This window comes from Sphaeramia orbicularis, chromosome 22, assembly GCF_902148855.1.
Source record: "Sphaeramia orbicularis chromosome 22, fSphaOr1.1, whole genome shotgun sequence".
Taxonomy (NCBI): Eukaryota; Metazoa; Chordata; class Actinopteri; order Kurtiformes; family Apogonidae; genus Sphaeramia; species Sphaeramia orbicularis.
In genome coordinates, this window is record NC_043978.1 from 11,025,110 (window position 1) to 11,052,424 (window position 27,315).

At 36.0% G+C, this 27,315-nt stretch overlaps 1 pseudogene; it reads left to right on the forward strand.

Moving 5' to 3' along the window:
- Positions 1-21,334, forward strand: part of LOC115414174 (transmembrane protein 87A-like) — a 31,657-nt pseudogene extending 10,323 nt beyond the window's left edge.
- The last annotated feature ends 5,981 nt before the right edge of the window (positions 21,335-27,315 follow it).

Sequence of the window (27,315 nt, forward strand, 5' to 3'; positions counted from 1 at the left end):
GAAGAACATGAACAGATATGAACAACCTGAAAAATAAGTTCAGTTAAACCAATATTCTACCTTTTAATAAATGTTTTGTGTATTTGTGGATCCACTGTCATCTGTAATTATTTCAATATGAAGCTGAGAAATAATATTGTTGAAATTGCACTTATTTTTTTAAATAAATGTGGACATGGTTGTTCACATTATTCATATTTTCATAACATGATTGGAATTTTTTCACACTAAAACAAAGAGAACATTTGGATGATTATTTATAGGTTATTATTCCTGTTTTTTCACTGGTCCAACCCCTGCACTAAACTCGACTTTTTTTGTTTCTTTTCTCCAGTGAAAGTGGAGATGATGGGACCACATGACTACTCCTCTCCTGCTGATTGGCCCCTGATGATGGTCTGTACCATCATGTAAACCCATGGAGGGGGGGTTATTAATTTTACTAATATTCTCCCATGAAAGTCTTTATTAAGATGCTGTTTTATAAAATTTAAAACATATCGAATGTCTTTGTCAGTTGGAATAGATGAGTTTTTATACTTTTTATTTCCGTTTATTGTTTATTTAGTTTACTTTATAAGTGCAAATACAAGTTCAGTTTGAGGAATATAATAGGTTTTAATTCAGTTCAGTGTAGGTATTGTTTTTGAGGTTTAATGAGTAAAAGTCTAGATTTATAAAAGCTGAAAAATTCATGTAAGTAACTTAAATATTTACTAAACTACAGATTATGACCCCTACTGACCCATTTTTGTCATTTTTCTTTGTGATTTTCTGATCATTATATTTGTGTTACAGCTTATAGAATTCATTTTTACTATAATGTTTTTTTTAAGCTAATCTCAGTTACTCTTACAGGTCTAATACTCACAACTGACACTTTTTACAACCTCTGCTGTAAAATCATCATATAGCAATATTTTTTTTAGCCTTTTTTCTGCATAAATCTTTTAAACTACTTCAGCTCTGCTCAAATCTACCACATTATTTTTTACCCATTTTCAGGATTTTAACCTTTTAAATGCCAGTTTAAATACATGATGTCATTTGTTTTGGTTATATTGGTCATGGTCTTGGACGTGTCAGATTATCAATAACACAGAATTCATTGCATTAGTTGGTTTTATGTCAGATTAAAAAATGTGGTTTCAATGTAAGTCAATGAAGAATTATTTTCCATGAGGTTCAAATAAATCAGTGTTAATGATAATAACATATATAACATATAATATATAATAACATAATTTAAAAGTGTCACATTCCATGAATCACATAAATTATATGGAAAACATCTCATTTTGTTTTTTTTAATAAAACACTGGCATTACATATTCAAATTGACATTTAAAGGGTTACAATCCTGACTATTCTGAATTTTGTTAGTTTTTTAGCAAAGCTGAAGTCATTTAAGAGATTATGCAGAAAGAATTTTGATATTGTGATGATTTTATAGTAGTCTTGTTTTGTGTATATATTTTTGGCTCAGGAGTAGTAAATTAGTGGAATGCAGAAGAAGTTATTAGTTTGTAACTTTAGTCTTGATTTATAGAAGTTAAAAAGATGAAAAAATGCACAACTTTTCACAGCTATTAATTACAAAACCCCTGATTATTAAGAATCTAGTATTGTGCAAAGACATTTTCTTAAATATTATATCATAATCAACAATCATAATGCAAGTATAACCTGATTTTACCTGCATTTTTGTTACATTTTAATTAGTATTGCATTACTATTTAGTGTTAATTTCATTTTCTTGTTTTTTATTTCAGTTAAATCACAGTTTTTGTACTAGTTTTACTGTAGTTGTATTTTTGTGACCTGTTTAAACCTGAGCTGTAGTTGAAGCCAGTCCTGAGGCTGTGTTCGTTGTGTCCGTCCTCCAGTTCTTCATGGTCATGTGCATCGTCTACGTCCTGTTCGGGGCCCTCTGGCTCTTCTGGTGCGCCTGTTACTGGAGGGACCTGCTCCGGATCAGTTCTGGATTGGAGCTGTCATCATCCTGGGGATGTTGGAGAAAGCCGTGTTCTACTCCGAGTACCAGAGCATCCGTACAAAGGAGACTACGGTCGGTGGAGTCCATGAATGGTCTTGTTTAACCCCTTTAACCCTGACGTGTCTGTGCTGAGCGTTCTGAATGTATAATTTATTTTAAATACTCATACAAATTCAACTGTTTGCTCAATAAGAAAACTTCTGTTGTTCTGATAGAATAGACCTTGTTCTTTCATAGGACATCTGAGCATGCTCAGTTCACCCCCCACCACCTGTGGAATGGAGGGTAAAACACAGAACAGTGAGTGAGACGGACTCACTATAAAATAGATGGTTTGGGATTTTTTACACCATTTTCCATGTGTTTTTTTTTTGTTTTCCTGTTGTTTCCAGTGTTGTGCTGATTTTCCCTTATTTTTTCTACTTTTGTTTTTACTGAGTTTTGACAGTTTGAACTGTTTTATGGAGTTAAACAGGTGTCACAAAGCAGCTGGACTGATTTACAAAAAAAGAGCCCAAAACTAAACTACTGGGACCAAATTGAATCCTTGCTGTTGTTCAGTGTGTCCCAGTTCACAGCTCATGTTCAACATCCTAAATCTCTCTTTTTTTTTTTTTTTTTAACTCTTATTTATGAACTTTTTTTTTTTTACAGATTCAAAAACAAAAAACAGAACAGGTCATGAGGTCAAGGGGGTTACAAAGATCGCATTGCTCAGACAAACAACACAATTTTTACACTTAATAGTTTACAAATTTGTCTCACAGGTTATGTAAACGTGACATTTTTTCCCAATGTTCTTCACCCAGTTTTATTGTGTAGGTCAGTGGTTCCCAACCTTTTTTAACTCCTGACCCCATTTTAACATCACAATTTCTAGTGACCCCAGACATTCAAAACAGAGACATTTTTTTGCTAAAATTAATTTGTTTTTGTTTTTTTTTGTAATAGTTTGCTATACTATATTGCAAAATAAACGTTAATTTTAGAGGACATTTAGTCTATATAATGTATATTATTATGGATTTGAAAAATAAACAGTACCACAGCGCTTCAGCTTCAGTTTCACAATTATATGTATTGTGACAGTCTCTCTCAACTCACCGTATATTGTTTTATTAATCATTTTTTTGGTAATATTTATCAATTACTCGAAATTTCAGGCGACCCCATTGTTGAAAAACACTGGTGTAGCTCATCTGTTCTAATAAATGGAGATGTTTTATATTAGTAAAGACAGTCATCAGTGGACATTCTGTCTAAGCCAGTATTTTGTAATGGTCTTTTTACTTGCTGCCAGCAAGACCTTGAGGTAAGCGTCATTCTTACTTAGACCATCAGGTTCATGGCCAAGAAAGAGGGAAGTGAATGATGTGTTGATTTTAAAACCCAAAACTTTAGAAATGATTTTAAATACTTCCTCCTCGTAAGTCTGGATAGAAGGGCAGGAGCAGAAAACCCAGATCTCTTCCTGATGTACCACTCTAATGCCTAATTTAGTCCAAACCTGTCAAACTTCAGTTCCTCTCTGTCTTTTTCTGTTCTTCCAACTGTTTTGACCCTAAAACACACACTAAAACAAAACCGCTGAAGAAAAGGAACACAAGCACATACTCACAGCAGCTTTAATGAACCTGAAACAGGTGCAGATTCACAGCAGAAATAACGTCTCAGGGGTTAAAGGATTAAGCTGTTTCTCGATGTTTATCTCACCGCCATACGTGTTTTTTTCCCCACAGTTCAAGGTGCTGTGATCTTTGCGGAGCTGCTCTCTGCTCTCAAACGGTCTCTGGCTCGCATCCTGGTGCTTATCGTCAGCCTCGGTTATGGAATAGTCAAGTAAGTTCACAGACTTCTTTTTTTTGATCAATGTATTTTTTAAAATATTTTTTTAGTACTTGATTGCATAACCATTGTTTTTTTTATACTTTATGTGTATCTCCACATTTTATGACACACAAAAAAGAAAAAAAAACCCAACAACAAATAAACAAAAGACAGACCACAACAATTAGACCATCCAAGTTCAAACTCCAGACAAACAAAATACAGACAGGTTCAGGACAAATTAGTATAGAATTATACAGGTTCAAGGATTTCTTGATTAACATACACATTCCATTTTTCCCAATATTTGTTTTACATTTATCAGTAGTGAGTCCTAATGAGAAGGTCAGTCTTTCCATGTCATAAATTTCATTCACAACAGTTGTTGGGGGATCATTGCGCAACCATTTTCGAGTTATGTCTTTTTTGCCCCTGCTAATAATATTAACAAAAGATATCAGTCAGATTTGTTCATAATCAATGTATTTTTATTCATATTCAGTCTTTCAAACATACAAGAAGTAAGATAAACACTGAGCCCATATAACAGACGTATAAACGCTACAAAAATGTTAAATTAAATTAAAAATTTAAAAAATTAACGGGTTCCATTATGTAATTACCCAATCACTTTGTACGCAGCACACATTATCCAGAGTCGAAGTGCATTGTCAGCTGTTCTACATAAGAAATTAAAGGATGCCATACCACATTAAAGTTCCCCATTGATCCATTCAGTGTGTATCTAAATCTAATCTTAATTCACGTACTTTTGTATTTATCGCATCACATTCAGTCTGTACAGTTTAATACCAAGTTCAGACCAGACAATATCAGCCTCATTTCATCTTGTTCGGTCCATCCTGACAGAACCTTGAACATATAAGTGCATATATGCATTTAAAACAACCAAACTCACACATTTACATTCATACGTATTCATTAAGCACATACCTGGGCTGTGGACTCAGACCAGTCAGCCTGTTTTGTCCGAATAATTGAGGGTTTATTTTGTATTTTTTAGGCCAGACTGGGAACCACAGTTCATCGACTGGTCGCTGTCGGCCTTCTCTACCTGCTCTTTTCTTCTGTTGAAGGTGTCCTGAGAGTAACAGGGGTAAGAATACACTATTATTAGTCGCTTTTCCATTGACCCTCAAATTGAGGAAATATAACTTACGCATAAAAATTTTTGCAAATTCATCCTGGATTGGACCCTTTGATGGGCCAGTTTAGACCCACGGGCCACATGTTTGACACCCCTGACGTTAAGTACCATAAACAGATGCAGTGTAATTATGTCTATCTGGAACCTCAGGTAGTTCATAGTTTTTATTCAGCTATTTACATGTTTACTGACCACATTATTACCTCCACCAAGGAGGTTATGTTTTTGTCGGCGTTGGTTTGTCTGTCTGTTTGTCTGTGGGCAAGATAACTCAAAAAGTTATGGACGGATTTGGATGAAAATTTCAGGAAATGTTGATACTGGCACAAGGAACAAATGATTAAATTTTGGTAGTGATCGGGGGTGGGGGGCCACGGGGGGCCCAATGATCGGCCTTGGCGGAGGTCTGTGCTGTCTTTTCTAGAAAAGCACTCGTAGAGTGCAGACCTCTGCCAAGGCCGATCAGTGGGCCCCCGTGGCCCCCCCACCCCCAATCACCACCAAAATTTAATCATTTATTCCTTGTGCCAGTATCAACATTTCCTGAAATTTTCATCCAAATCCATGGCACTGATCTGCCTTGGCAGAGGTCTGCGCTCTCCAAGTGCTTCTGGTTTATCATTTATTGAGTTTCATATAGTTTTAGTTGTGGTTTGCAGGAGAAACATGTACAGTATTTGGTTTTTATGTGTGAAAAAGTAGGTCCCTCAGGGTTAATAAACTGTAAATTAGACCAAAAGTTGCCACTTGTGCAGCATGAGTCGATCTATGTCGGGTCATGTCACTGCTCTAAATCAGCTTCTCCTTTTTGTGAATCTTTGGTCTAGATCAGATTTTTCTTATTTGCACTTCTATTTAAGTCCACAGTCACCCAGCGAAGCCTGATTAAGCTGCTTTTATCACCTCAGCAAATTAATCTGGAAAACAAAGACCGATCCGACTCAGTGGCATCAGTCATCTGCACACAGCTCAGTACTCTGTAAGAAGATTTAGAGCATCCCAGAGTACCCTGAAATAGGGCTGTCGCTCATTTTAGTTCAGGTTCCGCATTCAGACCAATATGATCAGACCAGTAAAATAATAACATTAAAATAATAATATAAATGATGACAAGTCCAAAGTTTTATCTTTGTTTTAGAGTGAAAAAAAGTCAAATTATATAATAAAAATGTTTACATCTATAAACTAATGTGAATAACATGAACAACCGTGAAAAAACTAACATTTATTAAGAGAAATAAGTGCAATTTTCAACAATATTATTCCTCAGTTTATCATTCCACATGTTCATTACAACCTACAGATCCCAGTGGATCTACAAATACACTAAAAACTTTAAATAACAGACAGAATACTGGTCAAATTTAATTTATTTCTCAGACATTTCAGGTTGTTCATATTATATATGTTCAATATATAAATAATATTTACTTTTACTTCTATTTCTATATTTATATAAATAATACCTAATGTCTTATTTTTCTCTTTATATTTCATTTTGACTCATTTGTGTTTTTTCTGACTCTCTTTTCTCTTCACTTGTTTATTGTTTGTTGTTTATTGTTGCTGTTAACTGTGAAATTTCTCCCACAGTGGGATCAATAAGTCATATTTAGGGATGCAAATTATCGATTAATGTATCAATCATTAATTGGTTGACTTATCGATCGATTAACATTAATTGATAAGCAGCAATTTTCCCTGAGAACTGATTTCTTTTTCACTCGGATCTATAAGAATAAAAGCTAAATGTTGTTCTATACTTCGTGAAAAAAGCATGTCATATTTTTTTAATGGTTAATTATTGAACCATTGGATCCAGTACTGACAATGACATTTATGGAGCAGAACTAAATAAATTCTGCAGAGAAATAAAATAAATGGATTCTGAAGACTGGGCAGGTTAGAAGAAATGGCATTTCTGACTTTGCATCACTGACGTGATGGAGTGAGATTTCAGACGAGATGCCCCCCGCTGCCGCTTGTTTCCCGTGGCCACCAGGGTGACCATGGGACATAATGCGAGACATACTGTGGCCCAGTTCAAGAGCCTGGAGGATGTTTTCAACTTCTGTCTCATTAACCAGATAGTCCAGATGACCGTGGGGCTAGACAACCTCCAGGGAAAACCACTCGATCCGATACCGACCCCGCATTTGTGGTGTGTTTAGGCGGGGGTGCACCGCTCCCACAAACAGAACGGGCCGGTCTGTGTTTTGCTCACCATGTCCATAAAGCCATTCTAACTCATCAACGCCATGATCCAGTTTGATGACCGGCTATCCCAGGGGTGGCGTTGCAGCAATAAAGTCCAGTTTGGGCAGCGGCGCCCCCTACTGTCGACACCACAAATCCCGCCGTGCAAAGGGCAATTAACCGACAATTAATAATTTAATCGAGCTAATTCCTATTGAAAATTAATTGATAATCAATTAATTGTTTACATCCTTAGTCACATTATATCTTCTTGTTTCAGGTTATTCGCTGTTTTGTGAAAGGATAGTTTATAAATGTAGTCATAGTCATAATGTAATTTAGTCTTTTACTGGTTCTGATCCTCTTTAGATCATATTGGTCTGAATGTGGAACCTGAACTAAAATCATTGTTCATATATTCGGTGTAATCTTTGCATTCCCACGGGCCAGATTGGACCCTTTGGTGGACCGGTTTTGGCCCGCAGGCCGTATGTTTGACACCTGTCACCGCTGAACAGATGAGAAAAATCGCAGGAATCATGTCTGGTATATAATTTATATTTGAACTGTGAGGTGTAAAGCCATCAATCTCCTGCAGATACAGATGAATGTCCTCTGCCCTTTCAGCCGATGGACAGCGTCTGTGGAGGCCGCCGCCGCCGCCGCCGTCGGCTGGTTGAAGCCGATCATCCGCTGTGTTTTTACATGAAAGTCTCGCCTGGTGCATCTTTCAAGGCGCTCTGCATAAATAAATGTGATTGGATTGGAGAGTGGAGGTTATGCAGGGATTGGGTTTCTGGGAGGCACTGGACTGATGCTAATCTGGAATGACAAATGTGATCACAGCCAGATCAGAAACCCACAAAAACACAGAGTCACACAAACAAATATCAGATAAGGACGGCGGTGGGAGGAGCCACAGAGCACATGGGATCTGTTTACATGAGTTTATTACATTTACATAGAGCTGCAACCGATTAATCGACTCAATGTGATCCAAAAAAATCATTCAATCACAATTCTCCTGAATCAAAGGTTTGTTTCCTTCATTTCCCTGCTGTTAAACATTGGTTCCACTGTTGTGTTTCACACAGACGCTTATTGTGACGCACAATTCGATTAAGGAAAACTGCAATAGAATATTTCCCTTCAATCAATTCGAGTCGATTAATCGAATTGTGAATTTTTGCGTTCGCTTCAAGCACCTAATCGATTAATCGGTTGCAGCTCTACATTTACAACTACAGGGATTATTTCTCATGGTTTTTATTTTCCAGGTTCTCAGTGTTAAATGTGTTTTCTTTCTTATTTCTGCAGGGTTTTTACGGGACCGTCGCCCTCGTGGCTAATCTCAGCCTCTCCCTCATCGACTCCTGCGTCATGTGGTGGATATCCTTTACCAAATAAACCCCCATTTATTCACTAGATGGACAAAAGTATGTGGACACGTTGAATTCAGGTGTTTCTTTTCTAACAGGGGTCTGGGATACAAAACAGTAATGACTAATGTTTCAGGTTTGTGTTTATTCAGTCATCATCCATAATACAGAAAATATAAACAATGAGGCTGATTTTAAGTCGACCAACTGTGAATTGTGTTGAGACTGAACAGGCTCAGGCAGAAGCTAAATGCTTATGTACACCTCGTCTACATTCAAATCAAAACCAGTTTGATTCTACCAATCAAAACAGTAAAAATCATTCCTGCTGGTATCCCTCGAAAACATCTTTCCAAACCAGTGTTTTGAAAACCATTAATTAATTACACATCTTTAAGTTTATATTTATGTCATTCCATAATTTAACCCCAGTAACAGAAATACATCTTTTCATACATTTAATGGCTGTTTGTACAGTAAACATATAAACACCTCTGGAATCAGACCTGCTTTCCTGTATCAAAAAGAACTTTTAACAGTTTTATATTGGGATAAATACCATTGCATTGATTAGTTTGGTTTAAGTTATTATCTTTGTTTCCAAAATGCCTCAGAGATGGTTTTTACTTCATTTCCTTCAACACTGATTTTGTTTTTTAATCCATGACTATGATTTTAAATGTTCTTCCTCTAAATTTCTTAAATATTTCTCATGCTCTGACTGTAAATAATAATTTTCTGCCACAACTAACCATCCACTTTCATCACATCTCACTGAGGAAGAAAAATCTACCATTAAACGTAAAGGAAATAGTGATGTTTACAAACTATATGGACAAAAATATTGGGACACATCATGTCTACAGCTGTAAGATGTCCTGTTCATGAGGATTTGACATGTAAACATCTTAACGTAACAACTCGCACCAGTCCTAGTCTCCTATTGTACCTCAGTAAAAGTACTTAATTCAACTACTTTATCACATACATCTTTAATTGCAAAAACAAGAATTTGAGGAGCATTTTGTCATAGAAACAGAGTTGTAAATGCTCAACCTTATTTAATTTGCATCCACATTTTCATTAGTGTGACATAATAAAAACACGCACTCGACCTCCATAATAAATTAATAAATTTGATTTATACAACACTTTACAACATAGCAACAATAAAAGAGTAATACAATAGAATAAAATAAATAAAACCAGTTCTAAATAAATACAATTCCAGAAAAAGCAAAAGAACAAGTTAGGGTCAGAGTCACACCTTTGAGCCTTTAATTAAAACTACTTTAGAGCATACGTCTTTAATTGCACACCACCTCTGTAAATGCTGTACTTTCCTTAATTTGCATGTACATTTTCATCAGTCTGTCTCAAACCACTCGCCTCCTGAAGCTGCGCCGAAATGTGGTGAAACTGTCTCTGTATCAGCATTTCACCAACACACTCATCTTCTCTGTGGTCGGTGAGTTCAATCAATAATAAGAGTATTTATAGTTCACGTCTGTCCTCGGCCTCATCTATAAAACACATACAGATTCCACTGTTTACTCACCTTCTGTTCACGGTCTAATTCTGGTTTCAACTGGTGTAAAGAGACGTTTCATTGCATCCTGTTCAGAATAGAATAGAATAGAATAGAATAGAATGTGCAACAATATTTACAAACACCAGAGCTATAAAAATAAGAATAGAGTGAATATAAAATTACAAAAACTAAAAAAAGATAAGAAAATAGAATATAAATTTTACAATGTAACAAAGTAGAGCTAAGCAGAATAAAAAATAGAAATGGACAAAACATAAATAGACAGAATTTACAGTATTAACAGAAGGTGACAAGTATGTAATATATGAGCAATATTACAGTATATATAGTATGAACAATATTAACAGTCTGTACACGTATGAACAATATCAACAGTTAACAGTATATAGATCTATAAGCAATATTAACAGTTTATATATGTATGAATAATATTAGCAGTATATATATATATATATATATATATATATATATATATATATATATATGTGTGTGTGTGAGTGTGTGTGTGTGTGTATGAACAATATTAGCAGTATACATATCTGTATGACACATATTAACAATATTAGCAGTATGTAGCTATGGAACATATAGCAGTATATTATATATATGAGCAATATTAACAATATTAAATCTATCATAGTACTAATGTTTGAAACAGTATTAAACAATACTATGGCCCAATCCCAATTCACCCCCCCCCCCCCAAGATGGAGGGTTGTATAGGCCTCGAACAGTGATTTTGTTTTTTTTAGGACCACACTACAAATGGAGGGATAGGAGAAATTTCCCATAATTCTGTTGGAATCATCGGCAAGATAGAGGTAAACACAGCCAAAAAGTGCAGCAGTGTGATGAAAGAAACACACAAATATACGGATTTTCTTCATAAACAACTTAATCATTTGATCGACCGTTTACTGCCGTTTCGAGGTGTTATAGACTGTGTTTCTGTGGTTTATAGTTGATAGTTGTAAAAAGACGACCAAAGCCCATGGAACAGAGATGGTTACAGCTGCTGATGGCATGAAGAATACTGTCAGAAACAAAGTTGTCGCATGTGTTTATAGCGGCATCGATGACTGATGATGATGATGTAACAGGTCTGGAGGGGTTGGACCATTTCATAAGGGAATGTTTCATCCCCTACCTCCTGCAACTCCGTTTCAAGGGGGAAGGGTGAACCGGGATTGGGCCTAACAGTATGTACACCTATGAACCAGGTCCATATAAAAATAGTGCAATTATATTTTAATAAATATTGAATAAATAATGCATTCTTACTGTAGAACAGAAGATAATTGCACAACTTACTGCACATAGTTCACATTAGTAGGATTATTGCACATTATAGGAGGTGGTTTGAGGAAACACTGAGGAAGGAGTGGTAAACCAAAATAAGGAAAAGTAAACAAAAACAAATGAGCACTGAGCCGGAGAGCACAAAGCCACGGCACCTGTAGGATCCAGACTTCACACTGAGGTACCTTTGTGTCCACAGCCTCCATCATCTTCATCATCTGGACCACCAAAGTCTTCAAGCTGGTCGACTGTCAGACGGTCAGTTTGTTCCCTGTTATTGATCATCAGATTATCAGATTACACCCTGACGCTTTTCCCTCGCTGCTGTTTATACACAGATCAAACCGTGACCCCACCGTCCTGTTCATTCCAGTGTTTGTGTTGTTTTGTGCAGGGTTGGAGGGACCTGTGGGTGGACGATGCCTTCTGGCGTCTGCTGTTCTCCACCATTCTGCTGGTCATCATGGTGCTGCTAGCGGCCGTCGGCCAACAGCCAGAGGTTCAACCACCACCCGCAGTCCAAAACCCAGTTCACAGGGACTGGTTTAGGGCAATGGTCAACACCACCAGTCAAATCAACAGAAATAAACCATATACACATATAAACTAGGGATGCACCATGGGAAACTGTGTGCCGACACCGACATTCCAACTAATTATTTGGCTGTTTTAAAGTTTTTCATCACACTGTATGGAGGACTGAACCTGCCATATTAAGAAATATATACAGAAATATAAAAATGGCTTGATAAGTTCATTTCCGTACCATTTATTTATCTATTTTGTCCTTATTTATATTTTTCCTTATTTAATTTTTAGCTTACCAGCCGACAGGCCGTAAGCTATTGTCGTCATGTGGCGTCTGTCATCGTCGTCTGTCGTCCGTTACAAAACTGGTGTATGAATGCATTTGAATGTTCAGTAGTGGTCAGAGGGGCCATAGGCACAAATTACCACCACCAGAGTGTGAATGTGAGAGTGAATGAATAATGGGTCAATAATGTAAAGCGCTTTGGGTGCCTAGAAAAGCGCTATAGAATTCCAATCCATTATTTTCAGTTTTCTCTAATTTGATATAATTATTTATATTTATTATTTTTATATTTATATTTATTGCTATTTATTTGTTGCACTTTGGTGAGGGCATCCTGAACTAATTCTGTTGTAACATGGAGTACAATGACACTAAAGCTTATTCTGTTCTATTCTATTCTATTCTATTCTATTCTAATAACATTTCATCAACATGTACATGTTCAATGAATCAAATATAGGAAAATATCAGATTTTGCCAGAAAAATGCCAAATACAGAAGCTAATATGATCCTGTCCTATTATATCTCAGGTTCTCCCATTCCCCTCTGATTGATGAAGATGATGAAGAGGAAGAGGCCAAGGAGCCCATGTTGAATGAAGCTTTCGGTGAGGACACAGTCACTAAATCATTGTGTCGATCTGTTGAGACAACCAACTCCTTCAGTTTTTTCTCCTTAATACACTTATCGACTCCATTGAGGAGAGTCTGAGCTTTCTAGCAATGTATAATATGTCTGTATTGACAAAGGGTTTATCTTAGAAACTTTAATGTATTTGATATTTTCGTTTAATGGTGACTGGATCTGGTGGAAACTTAGTGGTTAATGTAAGTCTATGTGAGCAGCATCTAGTGGTTGTTAGTGGTATTACAACAGTGTAAACGCTTCCACATCAGGTGCATTTTTAAGCCGATGTCGTCGGCCTGTGAAACACACCTAGTGTTAACTATTCAAAACAGTTTCAACCTGAAAGATCGGACCATATCTGAGCACACACAGAGATTAAGTATAGGGATGGGAATCATTAAGAATTTAATTAATCCAATTCTATTATCGATTTGGCTTACCGATCCGATTCCTTATCAATTCTCATTGGGTTGAGGGGAATAAAAGAGTACAAACGGGTGTGTTTGCATTAACTTTATTTCCATCTGCACAGAAAATATAGCATATACAGTATGTACAATAATAACAGATGACGCCAGGCCCGGTTCGGGGGGGGTGCAGTGAAATTGAAACTAAAGACGCTTTACTAATTCCTCTATTGCCGTATTTCTACTACTACGTGGAACCGGTTCGACTCGGCTCGGCTTGTCTCCCATTGTTGTGCACCTCATTTCCTTTCCCTTCTTACCTTCGTAAACTGTATTTGAGGAGTACGACATTTGTTGCCCGCACCGGAACCGGCCCGGTGTTCACTCTGCCGCTACATTCACAAGGCGCCGCTAAGTAGAGTATCAAATACGTGACATTCCTGTAAATGAATCACATGTTGTGGACAAATGTTTGAGGATACTGGAGGGATTCCACCCTTTTAAAGACATGGAAGCTTTGACAGTGTTTCCAAGTAAGTGGACCTGGTGTCGTCTTTAGACCGTTTTCTGCCTCAACGCCATGTTGGCTACGTTCTAAACCAAAACAATGCAGCGTACGTGTGATGTCATCGCACATGCACAACGAAGGCGGAATCGATAAGCAGAATCGTTAAGCAGGCAGGCAAACAATTCCAAGGAATCGAGCTACTGGGAACCGGTTCTCAAAAAGAACTGGTTCGCGATTCCCATCCCTTATTAAGTATCAGAAAAAGGAGCAATTTACGATAAACTAGCTGGTGTTTTACAAACTACTTCACGCTCTAAGTATTTCTTCTTTTTTGTAGTTGGCTCCTCTTTTAGTTTTGGACCGTTGAGGAGATTCAGGAGAACTTTTCCTCTCGCTTATATCTTTAACATTAGACATAGAGGGACTTTATTTGTCAAATTTACATCTAAAAATGAAATTTTGATGCAATTGGCTCAATAAAACAGACACCATATATACAAGATAGAATAAATATACGTATAAAAACTATGTCAAGTATAAGAAATATGCTTCAGTGATTAAAAAACAAAAAACTATTATCAGTAGTAAAAGCCATGATCAGTAATAAATAAAAGGATCTACAGGGTTATTCAAAAAGAATGAACCAATTTCATGATGCAATATTTTAATAAGGAAAAGCAACAGAAAACTCCAGCCAAGTCACAAGTATTCTACTCACAACTGTTATTTCCTGTATTCCAAGTGTTCAATGTGTCCACCACCTGCAGCACAGATAACATCAATGCCATAAGAGAATTCCTCGCAGACACATATCAGCGTATCACCATCCACTGAGTTGATCGCTGTTGTTATTCAATGTTTAAGGTCATCGAGGTTAACCGTTCAAAACTTAGAAAACTCTTCTTTCAAACGGTCACTGACTCATTCCATGACGATGCTTGAGAACTGAAGCAATGCGTCATGAAATCGATTCATTCTTTTTGAATAACCCTGTATATTGCACAGATATTAGCACAAACACTCTGAATAACGGTCTTTTCTGGTGATTTATTTGTTCCATATGAAGTCATTATGTCCATTTTTATCCCTTGGCCGAGGGATATTATAATCGTTTTGTCATGTCTGTCTGTCTGTCCATTCAACGATGTAATCGCATGATCTGAAGAATGCATTGACATATCTGCACCTAATTTATGCTGTGGATGCACTTTGGCATGGAGCAGAAGCCTATAAAAAAATGGGTGACCTTGGCCTACTTTTTCCAAGTCCAATGGCCGAGTGCAGTTATAATCTCTGAGTACTTTCAAATATAAATATGTAACTGAAAATACCTCTTGCAAATTTTACTAACAGCAGCCTTTAAATGCAGCACTAAAACCTGAAGCTCCCACATATAACATTTGGATTGAGAAAGTGAGGGAAGTCTATCAGATGGAGCAAATTACTTACGTATTTAGAATTCAGAGAGAGAGATTTACAAAGAGATGGAGTCCCATGATTAAACTTTTAATGCAATAAGTATTCAGAAGTGGTCATAGAAGTGTTTTTTTTTTTCTGTCATTCGTGTTTCATTTGTGATTAATTGTAATCAGTATTTACTGCAGATATCCAGTTTTTCTTTTTTTTTCTTTTTTTTTCATGTATGCCGTATGGGGATGTTTGATTGGATATGTTAATATATGTAAAATGTCTTGTATATTTGTATGAGCAAAACTAAATAGAAATTAAGTTAAAAAAAATATGAATATCAAGGTTCAAGGTTACTTTATTTATACCCGTGGGTAGATTTGTTTTGCAGACATAGCGATTGCCTTTGGCATTACAACAAAACATACATTGAACCTGTTTGGCAGGTACTTGATCGAGTGTCAAGACAAGACAGAAAGTGCTCCGTGTTCCACCATTCAACAGTATAGCAGCATGGATAAGTAAAAGAACAAAATAAATAAATAAGATCAAATAAATAAAAACAAGATGCAATAAAACACAATAAAAAGCTCAAGAAGATAAAAAAAAAGTCTGTGGATAAAAACCAGGATAAAAACATAACGTTTAAAAATTAGAAGTCACAATAATAATAAATAGTGCAAAGAAATATAATATGTATGAATATGTATATAATAAGTTTTACCCAAAGACAATCTAATCTAAATTATAGGGCGGGAACTTTCAACGTAATCTTACACTATATTTGGCCAAAGGGGATTAAAATTGCGCAGCATGTTATGTTTTCGTCTGTACTGGATCGTTGTGTTTATGCCAGGTTTGTTTCAACTGCCCATCTCCCCCTGATATGATGACAGCCGCGCCCCCCCCCCCCCCCCCCCCCCATGTGCAGGTCATTTGTGTCCAGATCTGCTCATACGTCACCTCCCTGTCATCTGCAGTGTTCTATTGGGTTTAGTTTTGTTGTGTAACGCTTCAGTACTGAGGCCAAAACCTAAGACACATGTGCAGGACTTTGACAACCACTGGTCTTATAATCATGTAACAGCATAAAAAGAACATTTTAACCCAGTTATGTCCAAATCTAATTACTAAACAATGGCTTTTATGTGATCTCATTGGATTTAATTACGTTTCAGAGGGAATGAAGATGAGAGGCTCCAAACCTGACATTAATGGTTCCCAGAAACTGTTGAGTAAAGAGGTGGGTTGTTTTTAGTGTCATCTTTAACACAGTTAATGTTGTTGTAAACAGATAATTAATATAAACACGTACGTCATTTTTACAGGATGAAGACCTGAAGTGGGTCGAGGAGAACATTCCTACAACTGTTGCAGATGTGTAAGTAAAATAGTAGAAATGTATTAATACTGATGACTGTATTCATTTTAATAACAGAATATATATTATACAAACAAATGACATAAATGTACAAGAGGGGATGAGTCCATTTAAACATTACATTTCCATAAAATTTCCATAGTTACCGTGGAAACGCCGTCATCTTCGACAACATTAGTTCACCAGTAAAACCCATGGAGTTGGATCAATAGTTGCTTTTCTACTGGATATCTGCGCAAAACTTTACCGATATTTACTTAATGTCGAAAAAACAGAAGTGTGTAATGTTGGTTTTTCCATTAAATCACAAATGCAATGATTTGTTTATTATCGCGAGATGACACGAGAAGTCATTCCATAAACATGGAGACAAATGTAAATATGGTGTTGATTTACAGATATATTCATTATTATTATATATTCCCCCTCTATCTCGTACTAAATTAAAAAATGATTGGGTTTCCTGGTGTGTCCACATATACCGCATGTTTTAAAACTCCTTCGCTTGTTTTAACGTTTGTCAATATCTGTTTTTTTTTTTATTCACGTGACTCTAGTTGCAGTAAAAGGTCTTTCCGTTGCAGTTTTGCGTGATATACCAATTGCGCTACACCCTAAAAACCACCTCTTGCCAGCGCAAAAACTTTTCATCGAAAAACAAGAGTTTGGCCGAAATTGTCATTTTTCCATTAGGTAAATTTTTATGTGTAAGTTATATTTGCACAGTTTGAAGGTCAATGGAAAAGCAACTATTGACAGTGAATGAAAATGCTTGTTTTTACATTCAGTTAATGATATATTTTACTGAAAAAGTGACTGTTTCTTCAGTTTTCTCTATTTTGACATAATGACCTCTAAATTTACTCTGAACTTTTATGAACATCTACATGATCAGTGAATTTAATGGAAGGAAATACATGATTTTCACTAAAAAATGCAAATTCCAGAGGATAATATAATCAATGGTGATAAATCACTTAGAAAGTTAAATGTGGAGAAGAAATAATTTGTAGGTCACTACAAAATATTTCAAGGTTGTTTATGGAATAAACAATATACAATGTACATAGAAGGAAACTCATGGTAGTAAATGGACTGTTTGGATAGAAATATGAGTAGAAATCTTTTCAATCTAGTGCAAATAGTAGTTTGACAGATGACAGTGCATGGAGACACTCATTTTAATGTTCAGTTAATGATATATTTAGCTGAAAAACTCACTCTTTCTGTGATTTTTCTCTGTTTTTGTCTGTTTTAACCATTACATTTACTCAGAGCTTTAATGAACCATCTACATGATTCAGTGGAATTGAATATAGGAAAATACATGATTTCCACTGAAAAATGCAAATTGCAGAGGATAATATTATAATACATGGTGATAAATCACTTAGAAAAGGTTAAATGTAAAGAAATATGACCTTGGAAGTCTCATTATGAGTAAGTTTTAGCACAAAAAGCAAATAATAGGGAAAGTAGAGAATAAAGTTATAATATTGTAAACAGTAAACATACTATGCACGGGTCTGGTAGATCTGTGAATGAATCCCCTCTTGTTTTTCTTTTTTTACAGAGCTCTCCCTGTAATCCTCGATGAAGAAGAGGTAAGACTGGTGTATATCTTCTGCTTAACCCTTTACAGGTCACTCATTGAAATACTCTGAAATTCAACATTTCAACCTCAGTGTGTTATCGAACGTTGTCATGTACCTCCTCGTCGGTTGCCGTGACAACAGTCTCCCTCTTTTTGCCATAAAACATCCGAGCAGCAATTGCTAAAAAGTAAACACATGCAATAAACAGCCATTATAAGGTCATAAACGGACAAAAATCACTCATATTCACTATTTACAGCTTCAACATGTGTATAAAATCTGTCTGAATCAGTGAATAGTTTATAATAATAATAATAATAATAATAATAATAATAATACATTTTATTCATAGTGCCTTCTTGGCACTCAAGGACACCGTACAGTAAACAGGAGAATATAAAACAGCAATAAAACAGTAAAATGCAAAAAAAAAAAAAAAAAAAAGGACATGCAAAACACTTCTCCAAGGCTTGAAGCCGAAACGCATAGAAGTATTTTTTAACTCTTTAAGCACCAGACAGTTAAGGGGCTAATAAGCCTTAAAAGTGCCACAGAATTTGGCCGTTTTTCAGTATTTCGTCTTTTTTATAATATTTGAAGAATCCTGCAGGAAACCGCTCGGTAACATCCGACCGATTGGCTATTAGATTCAAAACGCACCAAGACGCAGCCGATTCATTATTGATCGTAATTTGCATAATTTATAATAATAATAATAATCTTTATTTATATAGCACTTTTCGTACATAAAAACTGTAGCACAAAGTGCTTTACATATCAGTTTAAAATCAGTACCCCGCCCCCCACCCACACCACCCACTCACCCGCACACACACACACACACACACACACACACACACCACACATATACATGCAAACCCACAAGCTCACACATACTTAAGAAGACTGACTGAGCACGGGTAGACCAGAACAAAAATGTACAAGTAAAAGTAAAACATCAGTTTAGGAGGCGCTGTCTCAGGGAGCCATCCCGCACCAGGAGGCAGCCGCCGACCCCGGCGACCAGGCACCAGCAACACAGCCCAGCATCCCAACTAGTGGGAGAGGGCCAACTGGACCCCCACCCACCAGAAAGGAGCGGACCCCAGTGAGAGAAGGCGCCACAGCCCCCGGAGTCCACAGCCGCCCCCCGGCATGGAGGGCTCCCTCTGATGAAACACCGGAGAATAAGAAACATTAAAAAGATATAAAAATATTATTCGGTCGCGTGACCTCAAATTCCCGTCTGCTTGGTCTCAAAGGGGACACAGAAAGAACGTCATCGAAATGTGAAAAAGAAATGGGGGTGGATGGTTTGTTGTACACAAATATGGCGTGTTCTCCAAGCCGATCTGATCGGCCCGTGGCACTTTACTGGTTGTTTTCGTAAAGCCGATTTAATCGGCCCATGGCACTGAAGTGTTAAGGTCTAGTTATGACCATGCCATGATAATCAAGTCATTTTAATGTTAAAGGTGCCTTGGAGTTTTCTTCCAGTTTGTCATCTACTTTATGAATCCCTTTTTCCAAAGAGCACCTGAACAAACACTTTTTGGTCCTAGAAGCATTCTTTCCCATGAATTTTTGAACTTTTTTTTCCACTTTTCTTAGTCTGTGGTTCATTTCTTTGTGTATTTGGACCCTAATAGTTCATACAGTTTGAATTTGAACCCTCCAGCTGCTGCAAAACTGTCTTTATATTCATTTGGACACAAATCCAGTGGATTTCTACAACTCGTTTTAATTCCTTCTTAATTTGTTCTGTTTTATAACTAGTTCCGTCTCCACATTTGCACATATCAGGTCCAGACTTCAGACCAACATTTCTCCAGTATTTCTCCAAAATTGTTTGTCAGCAGCAGCGGTTGTAGTCCAGACTGAAAATATGGCCAAACCTGGAGCTTAGCTAAAATGTTCAGTTGTTGGTTGAACGGGACAGAGCAGCACAGCCGACAACCTGGAGGGGGCGGGGCCTGAAGTGGCTCATGTGCATTTAAAGGACCAGCGCTCCAAACCACCTTTCTGTTGTCATTAGTCAGAAATAGGGTTGAAGATGGACCTGTGGAGTTGAATGAATGAAGAATTCAGACCCAAGCAGAGCATTTACAGTTTATGGAGACGACAGGGAAATGTGGGAAAATGAAGAATTCCATTAAAAAAAGACAAATATCACTCCTGTAAAATACTCTCTGTAATGACTTTTAACTCCACGTTTCTACACATACATTATAGTAGGAGTAGTAGTGTAGTTTATTTCGAGCACATAGAATCATCAGATAACAAAGAACCATACAACATGGGCAAACAAAAATTTTTGTGCTCAAAAAGGTGTGGGAAGAAGTATAACTTATTGACTCCCACCCCTTTTTACAAACTAATAATTAAATTAAATCTTCTTCCTTTGCTTTAACACACTTTTCTGTATAACACAAAACATCCATACAAACCATTCACATCCACTTTTTAGTCACCTCACACACAATCAGATTGCATAATCAACCGTTTTTAATATAAATTAAAACACAACTTCCATTTTTCCAGGAAATCCTCAAAACCAAGATGGAGAGATCAAAAATGGAGTGAACGGCCACGCGAGAGGATGACGAGAGAATGAAAAGAAAGCGACGTCACCAAGGCGACAACTACTGCGCCGAAGTGATCGATTACCAAAAAAACACGGGCAAAGCCAGCTGTTCTCCTCCACACACTTTAAAAAAAAACGTTTTGGGTTCATTTCACTGGTATTTATTGTTGTAACATGAAGCAGTTCAGAGGAGATGTAAACGTGTACTGTCCAACACTGACGGGTCTTTATGGAAGTGAAGAAACACACCAGAGTGACTTGAATATTTAATTTAATTTAAACACATACAGACCCGTCCTTACTTTAAGGAAAAAAAAGGGACATTTGGAAACAGAAATCCCCTTTTTACAGTAGAATATTAATTATAATACTACGATATAATATTTGGGAAAAGTATGCTCATCCAAACAGTGGCGGCTGGTGTTCAAGAAAACTGAATATGAAGCGAAGAGAAGCAGTTATAAATGTACGTACAGATGCAGATATTTAAGGCATCAGTCGGATTATGCTGTCTGATTGAACATCTGCTTCTGTTTTACTGGTTTATGCAACAAAATATTGACATTTAATGAGAACTGACTGGTGTAGCTGCCCTTTAACCCCTCACATTTGCCAAAACATGACATACTCTTCTTGTATGTCTGCCAAAAGGCATCAAACTGCATTAAAACATAGTCATAGGATCGTAGAGGAGACTGAATATAGGTTTAACCCTTTAACCTCTGACACGTTATTTCAATGTAACGCACTGATTTTGAATTTGGGCCCAGTAGTTTTTGTTTTGGGGCTTTTTTTTTTCTAAATCAGTGGCAGCTGCTTTTTACACCTGGTTGAACTTCAAAAGCAGTTACATGGTCAAAAAGAATAAATAAGCAACAAAATGAACAAAAACAGGCAAAGGGATCAATGAAATAAACAAAAATTAATAATAAACCAACAAAATATTAAGTACAAAAACAAATAAAATATTTAAAAAAATTATAAATCACATGATAAAATATGCACAAAAAAAAAAACTTAAATGAAGTTTTAAAAAAAAGGATTTGAATTTGGTCCCAGTAGTTTTAGTTTTGGGGCTTTTTTTTTCTAAATCAGTCCAGTTGCTTTTTGACACCTGGTTGAACTTCAAAAAGCAGTTAGACGATCAAAACTTGGTAAAAACACAGTAAAAACCTAAAACCATGGAAAGTCACAACAAAACTGCAAACAGTAAAAACAAAAAAAAACCACCAAAAAAAGCCCAAATTGTCTATTTTTTATAGTGTCGGTCTCACTTACTGCTCTGTGTTTTGCCTCCTATTACACAACCGATGGGGGGGTGAACTGAGCATGCTCAGATGTCTCTGAAAAGAACAAGGTCTATTTTATCAGCACATTTTGAAATTTTTCCTATTGAGTAAACGCTTGAATTTTTATGAATATTTGAAATAAATCAAACATTCAGAATGCTCACCACGGACACATCAGGAGTTAAAGGGTTAAATCAATGTTAATTATGTAAATGATGACTAAGTGCACAAGACAAGACCATTTTTTGTTTATTTCAGACATTTTTCTGTAATTTCTAAAGGTAGCTCTTCTTCTGTGAGTAATTTAAAGTGGGGGTGTTACTCCAGCGCCCCCTGGTGACCAGCCGCCACTGCACCGACTGAAATACCAAAGTGAAACCGAGGTACTACGACGGAATAGGTTAGATTAGAACGGAAATGAGGGAAAAACTAGTTATTGTGAAGGAGAACTTTATTAGATGAGCAGCAGAAATGAAAACACATCGGTTAAATACAGTAGAATATAAGTCAAACACTAAAATGCACTATGTCGAAGTGCGAACACAACGGAAATCTTTACGTTTTTCTGTTTAGGTTAATTTTTATGACAAGGTTACGTTAAATTCACACAGAATCACACTACAATTAAAGTCATGTTGAAAAAAAAAACTGCTCTGAGTTCAGTAAATCTACAAATAGCTGATTTCATCTTGTTTTAGCGTGTTGCGTATTGATAAAGCTCCATTGTGTTATGTATAAATACACTAATTAAAATTTATTATGTAGCCGTTTTAACTAAAACCAGGTGTTTTAATGTGAAGGTTTGCTCAGCTCATTATTTGTTTCTTGAAGCTGCGACAAATTCTACTGAGTTTCTATGTTTTACTGTTAATACATTGTAGAATAGACTGAGTATGTGGAGAAATCCAAATACAGGCAGCGTCAGCGTATGGAAACACAGCTCCGACGGGTAATACCGATACTTGAACCATATCACACTGTCGAGAAAACTGTAAAAAGAATCAAATCTATAATCGACTGACTCCGACCTTCTGGGCCTTGAAACTCTTTCAGACTCAGGGACACGTCGGTGAACTTTAAAGTCTGTTCCACGAAGAAGGTTTAGGGGTTTTTAACCCAGAAATGAGGGAAAATCTGGGGTTTTTTGTTGAAACTACCAGACAGATTCATTTCAAATTTTATATGTATCTTCCTTGGGGCAATAACTAAAAAGTTTGTTCACAGTTTTGAGAAATTTTTACATTTTTGACCAATTTTTGAAGTATTAAAAATTTGTCTTTCCTTCTAATGGTCCATATTTCGATGGTTTATAACATGTAAATAGTTCCAGATATCAATACAGTTCCTATTGAGCACTGATAGAAGTCATATATGGACTTTGATTTGGGTCCATGACCAAGGTCACCAATATCTACATTTCAACAATCTTCTCTGAAACTACTGGTCGGATTCATTTCAAATTTCCCCTTGGGACAATGTCTACAAAGTATGTTCGAATTTTCATAAAGTTAGATTTTTCAATTTTTGACCAAATTTGACCAAATTAAGTATTAAAAATTTGCCCTTACTTCTAATGAGTCATATTTGAATGGATTATAGCATGTAAATGGTTGGAAATATCAATATAGTTACTATTGATCACTGATAGAAGTCATATATGGACTTTCATTTGGGTCCATGACCTTTGGACCTTCAGTGATCTTGAAGGATCAAACTCAAGGTCACCATTGTCTAGATTACAACAATCTTCTTCTTCGAAACTACTGGTCTGATTAATTTCAAATTTATATGTAGCTTCATTGTAACAATGTCTACAAAGTATGTTCAGAATTTTCATAAATTTAGATTTTTTACTTTTTGACCAAATTTTGAAAGATCAAAATTTTCCCTTTACGTATAATGAGTTATATTTTAAAGGCTTATGACATGAAATAGTTTCAGATATCAATATAGTTACTATTGATCACTGATAGGAAGTCATATATGGACTTTCATTTGGGTCCATGACCTTTGACCTTCAGTGACCTTGAAGGGTCAAACTCAAGGTCACCATTGTCTAGATTTCAACAATCTTCTTCTCTGAAACGACTGGTCAGATTCAGTTCAAATTTTATATGTAGCTTCCTTGGGACAATGTCTATGAAGTTTGTTCACAGTTTTGAGAATTTTTAAAATTTTGACCAATTTTTGAAATATTAAAAATGTGCCTCTACTTCTAATGGTCCATATTTTGATGGTTTATAACAAGTAAATGGTTACAGATATCAATATAGTTCCTATTGAGCACTGATAGAAGTCAAATATGAACTTTCATTTGGGTCCATGACCTTTGACCTTGAGTGACCTTGATGGGACATTGGTCCTATGTTTTACCCTCATATTCAATAAAATAAACAGGAGAAAACCCACTGATATTCCAACACGTTGCTCTCCATATCTCATAGTTGTGAACCAACTTCCGTCTTTTCATTTATATGTGTTGATTATATGTGCAAATCTGTCAAAAAGACCCCAGTTATCCTCATGTTACACCTGGTCTAGAGGACCCAGAGTGTAATAGAAATGGCCTTTTCGTTCAGCCAGGCCTGTACTATCATCATCTGTTCTAGAACCAAAAACATCAGCTCAGAGTTGATGAAACCTTCTTCATGGAACATACCTCAGATCCACCTCTATGTGATTGTATCAGTTTAAGATACTAAAATGTGTCTTTTTATGGGTGAATCTGAAAGAAATCAACACCTTCACAGTTCTCATCAACTGGAAACCGTCTTTAAAAACCTGTTTCTGGGTCTATGAAGTCATGGACACTACATTAATTTTCAATATCTGTTTGTTTCTACAGATGTTTGTAGCTTTTCACTGCACCAAAGTGAACTTGAGTTTGTGAATCACAGAATCCACTGAGGTTTTGTGATAAAAAATAATTGTGATTTCTTCTAAATGTGCACACTCCATCCTCGGCCCCTCCTCCCCCCACTCCATCCTCACTTAAATTCAGTAGTTTAAGGAACACTGTACATGACTGATGAATTGAAGCTGGTCCTACTCACGCTGCAGCACTAATGACCTCGCCGTTCGTGGCAGAATTAACTCCCGTCCTCGTGCAATCTACTGCAGTTTGTGTGGATACTCTGAGTTTCTTACATTCTGTTGTTTTTTTTTTTATTTATATTTGTCTGAGCCTCTTGGGGGACATTTTACTTCAGAGAGATACTAAGCCCATTTTCTGGATTTGCATTGTAATGTGAAGCTGATGATACTGTATGGCTTCTTGCGTATGTTCTGCAAATAAAGATTTATATTGAAAAATGACTTCAATGCTTTTGTTTTTATTTATTATGACAAAAATGTAATGTTAAGCATAATGCGACTCTTCTGTTTTATCTTCAGACGGTGAATTTTGCTGTTTTGAAGACCTTTTCCTCCTTTTAAGTAGGAAAACATAACAGTCATAAATGGAAATGATAATATCAATACAACAGATCAATATCAATCAGTCTACAGGAAAGCCATGTTATTGGAGCCATCAAATAGAGGGGTTTTGGTCACAGACGCTTCTTCTAATCACCAAAATAGTGTCAATGTTAAGGAAAGGAGGCTCAGCTCAACATGCTGATATAAGTTTAATGCAGCTTTAGTGGAACTTCTGTGAACGATGAAGATAAAAAGTGAATTTTTCTAGATTTTAACAGAAACATCTGCTCTGATTCATTATTTGGTTTAACTCTTAAAGACATAACTGTTTTCTGGGACAAGAATTTGTCTCTAAATTTAACCTTTCCTAACATATTTATCTCCATTTATTACCTCCACCAGGAGGTATTGTGATCACTTTGCTTTTGTGTTTGTTTGCGTGTTTGTTTGTTTGTTAGCAACTTTACAGGAAAACTATCTCAACCATCTTCACCAAATTGTCCCCACAGATAGGCCTAGGCCCTGGGACCAACCCATTAAATTTTGGGCCAAGTAGGCCAAAGTTCAAGGTCATAGCAAGGTCACAAAATCTCAAATTTTCCTATCTCTCATCATAGAGCAATTTTCAAAAATTCACAAAAAATTCAAAACAACTCCAATTAGCCTCCAATTTGATCCACCTGTAGCTTATAAGAGTATCTTGTATCTGGCACAACATTGTCCACATCCACTGTGGAATGTGGACTCTGTGGACATTTCAATTTGACATTGAAAATCCCATTTACCACACATTTTTCATTATAACTCAACAAATATTGATTGGAATTGAATCTAATTTGACATACACGACTGGTACCAAGCTTCAACTTTTTCTGCTGTATGGAACAACCTTGGAACTTGAATTTAAAAAGAAATCGTCGATCCACACATGCACACCGTTTGGGGTGCTTGGCGGAGGTTTGCGTACTCTGAACACTTGTTGTAATATCATCTTCTGCATTTTGCATTTTTCAGTGCAAATATCAGTTCCAACATCGGAGACAATAATCACTAATGAAATATCAATAACATATATTTGGAAAACAAAAACTGGGGGGAAAAAAACAATAAATAAAACATAAAAAAAATACAGAATGTACAAAATAGCAATAGTGACAGATTATACTGCTAAAGACCTGGAAATATAGTTTTCTCAACCATCTAACTATTCCTGAGTGATTTACCACCATTTAACATGATATTATCCTTTTCATTTTTCAGTGTAAATCATGTATTTTTATATATTTAATTCACTGATCATGTAGATGTTCATAAAAGCTCAGAGTAAAGTCAAAGGTTATTATATAAAATAGAGAAAATGTAAGAAAAAGTGACTTATTCAGTAAAATATATCATTAAATTAACATAAAACATCCACTGTCATTTGTCAAACTACATGCGTTTTACTGGTGAATCAATGTTGACATTTCCTACAGATAAATTAAAAAAAAAAAAAGTAAAATGTGAATAACCTGAACAGTCATGAACAACCTGAAATTTCTTAGGGAAAAAGAAGTGCAATTTAATAATATTATATCCCTAAAACTCCACTAAAGCTTAATGGAGTAACTTTTCAGAATAATGACTTTAATATTAGAAGTTATAATTATAGGAATCTCTCTCATCTTTATTTCAAACTATGAGGAAACATGCTTCATTAATGATCAGAAAAGCCTTTAAATGGTATTAAATCAGAGGTTTAAGTCGTTTATGTTAGTTTTTATTTCCTTCCCACACTGACACACTCTTCTTGTCATAAACAATAAAAACACTCACTGCTCCTTTAATTCGTTCCTCGTGAGCACACACTTCAGTCACGTGCCTGTCAA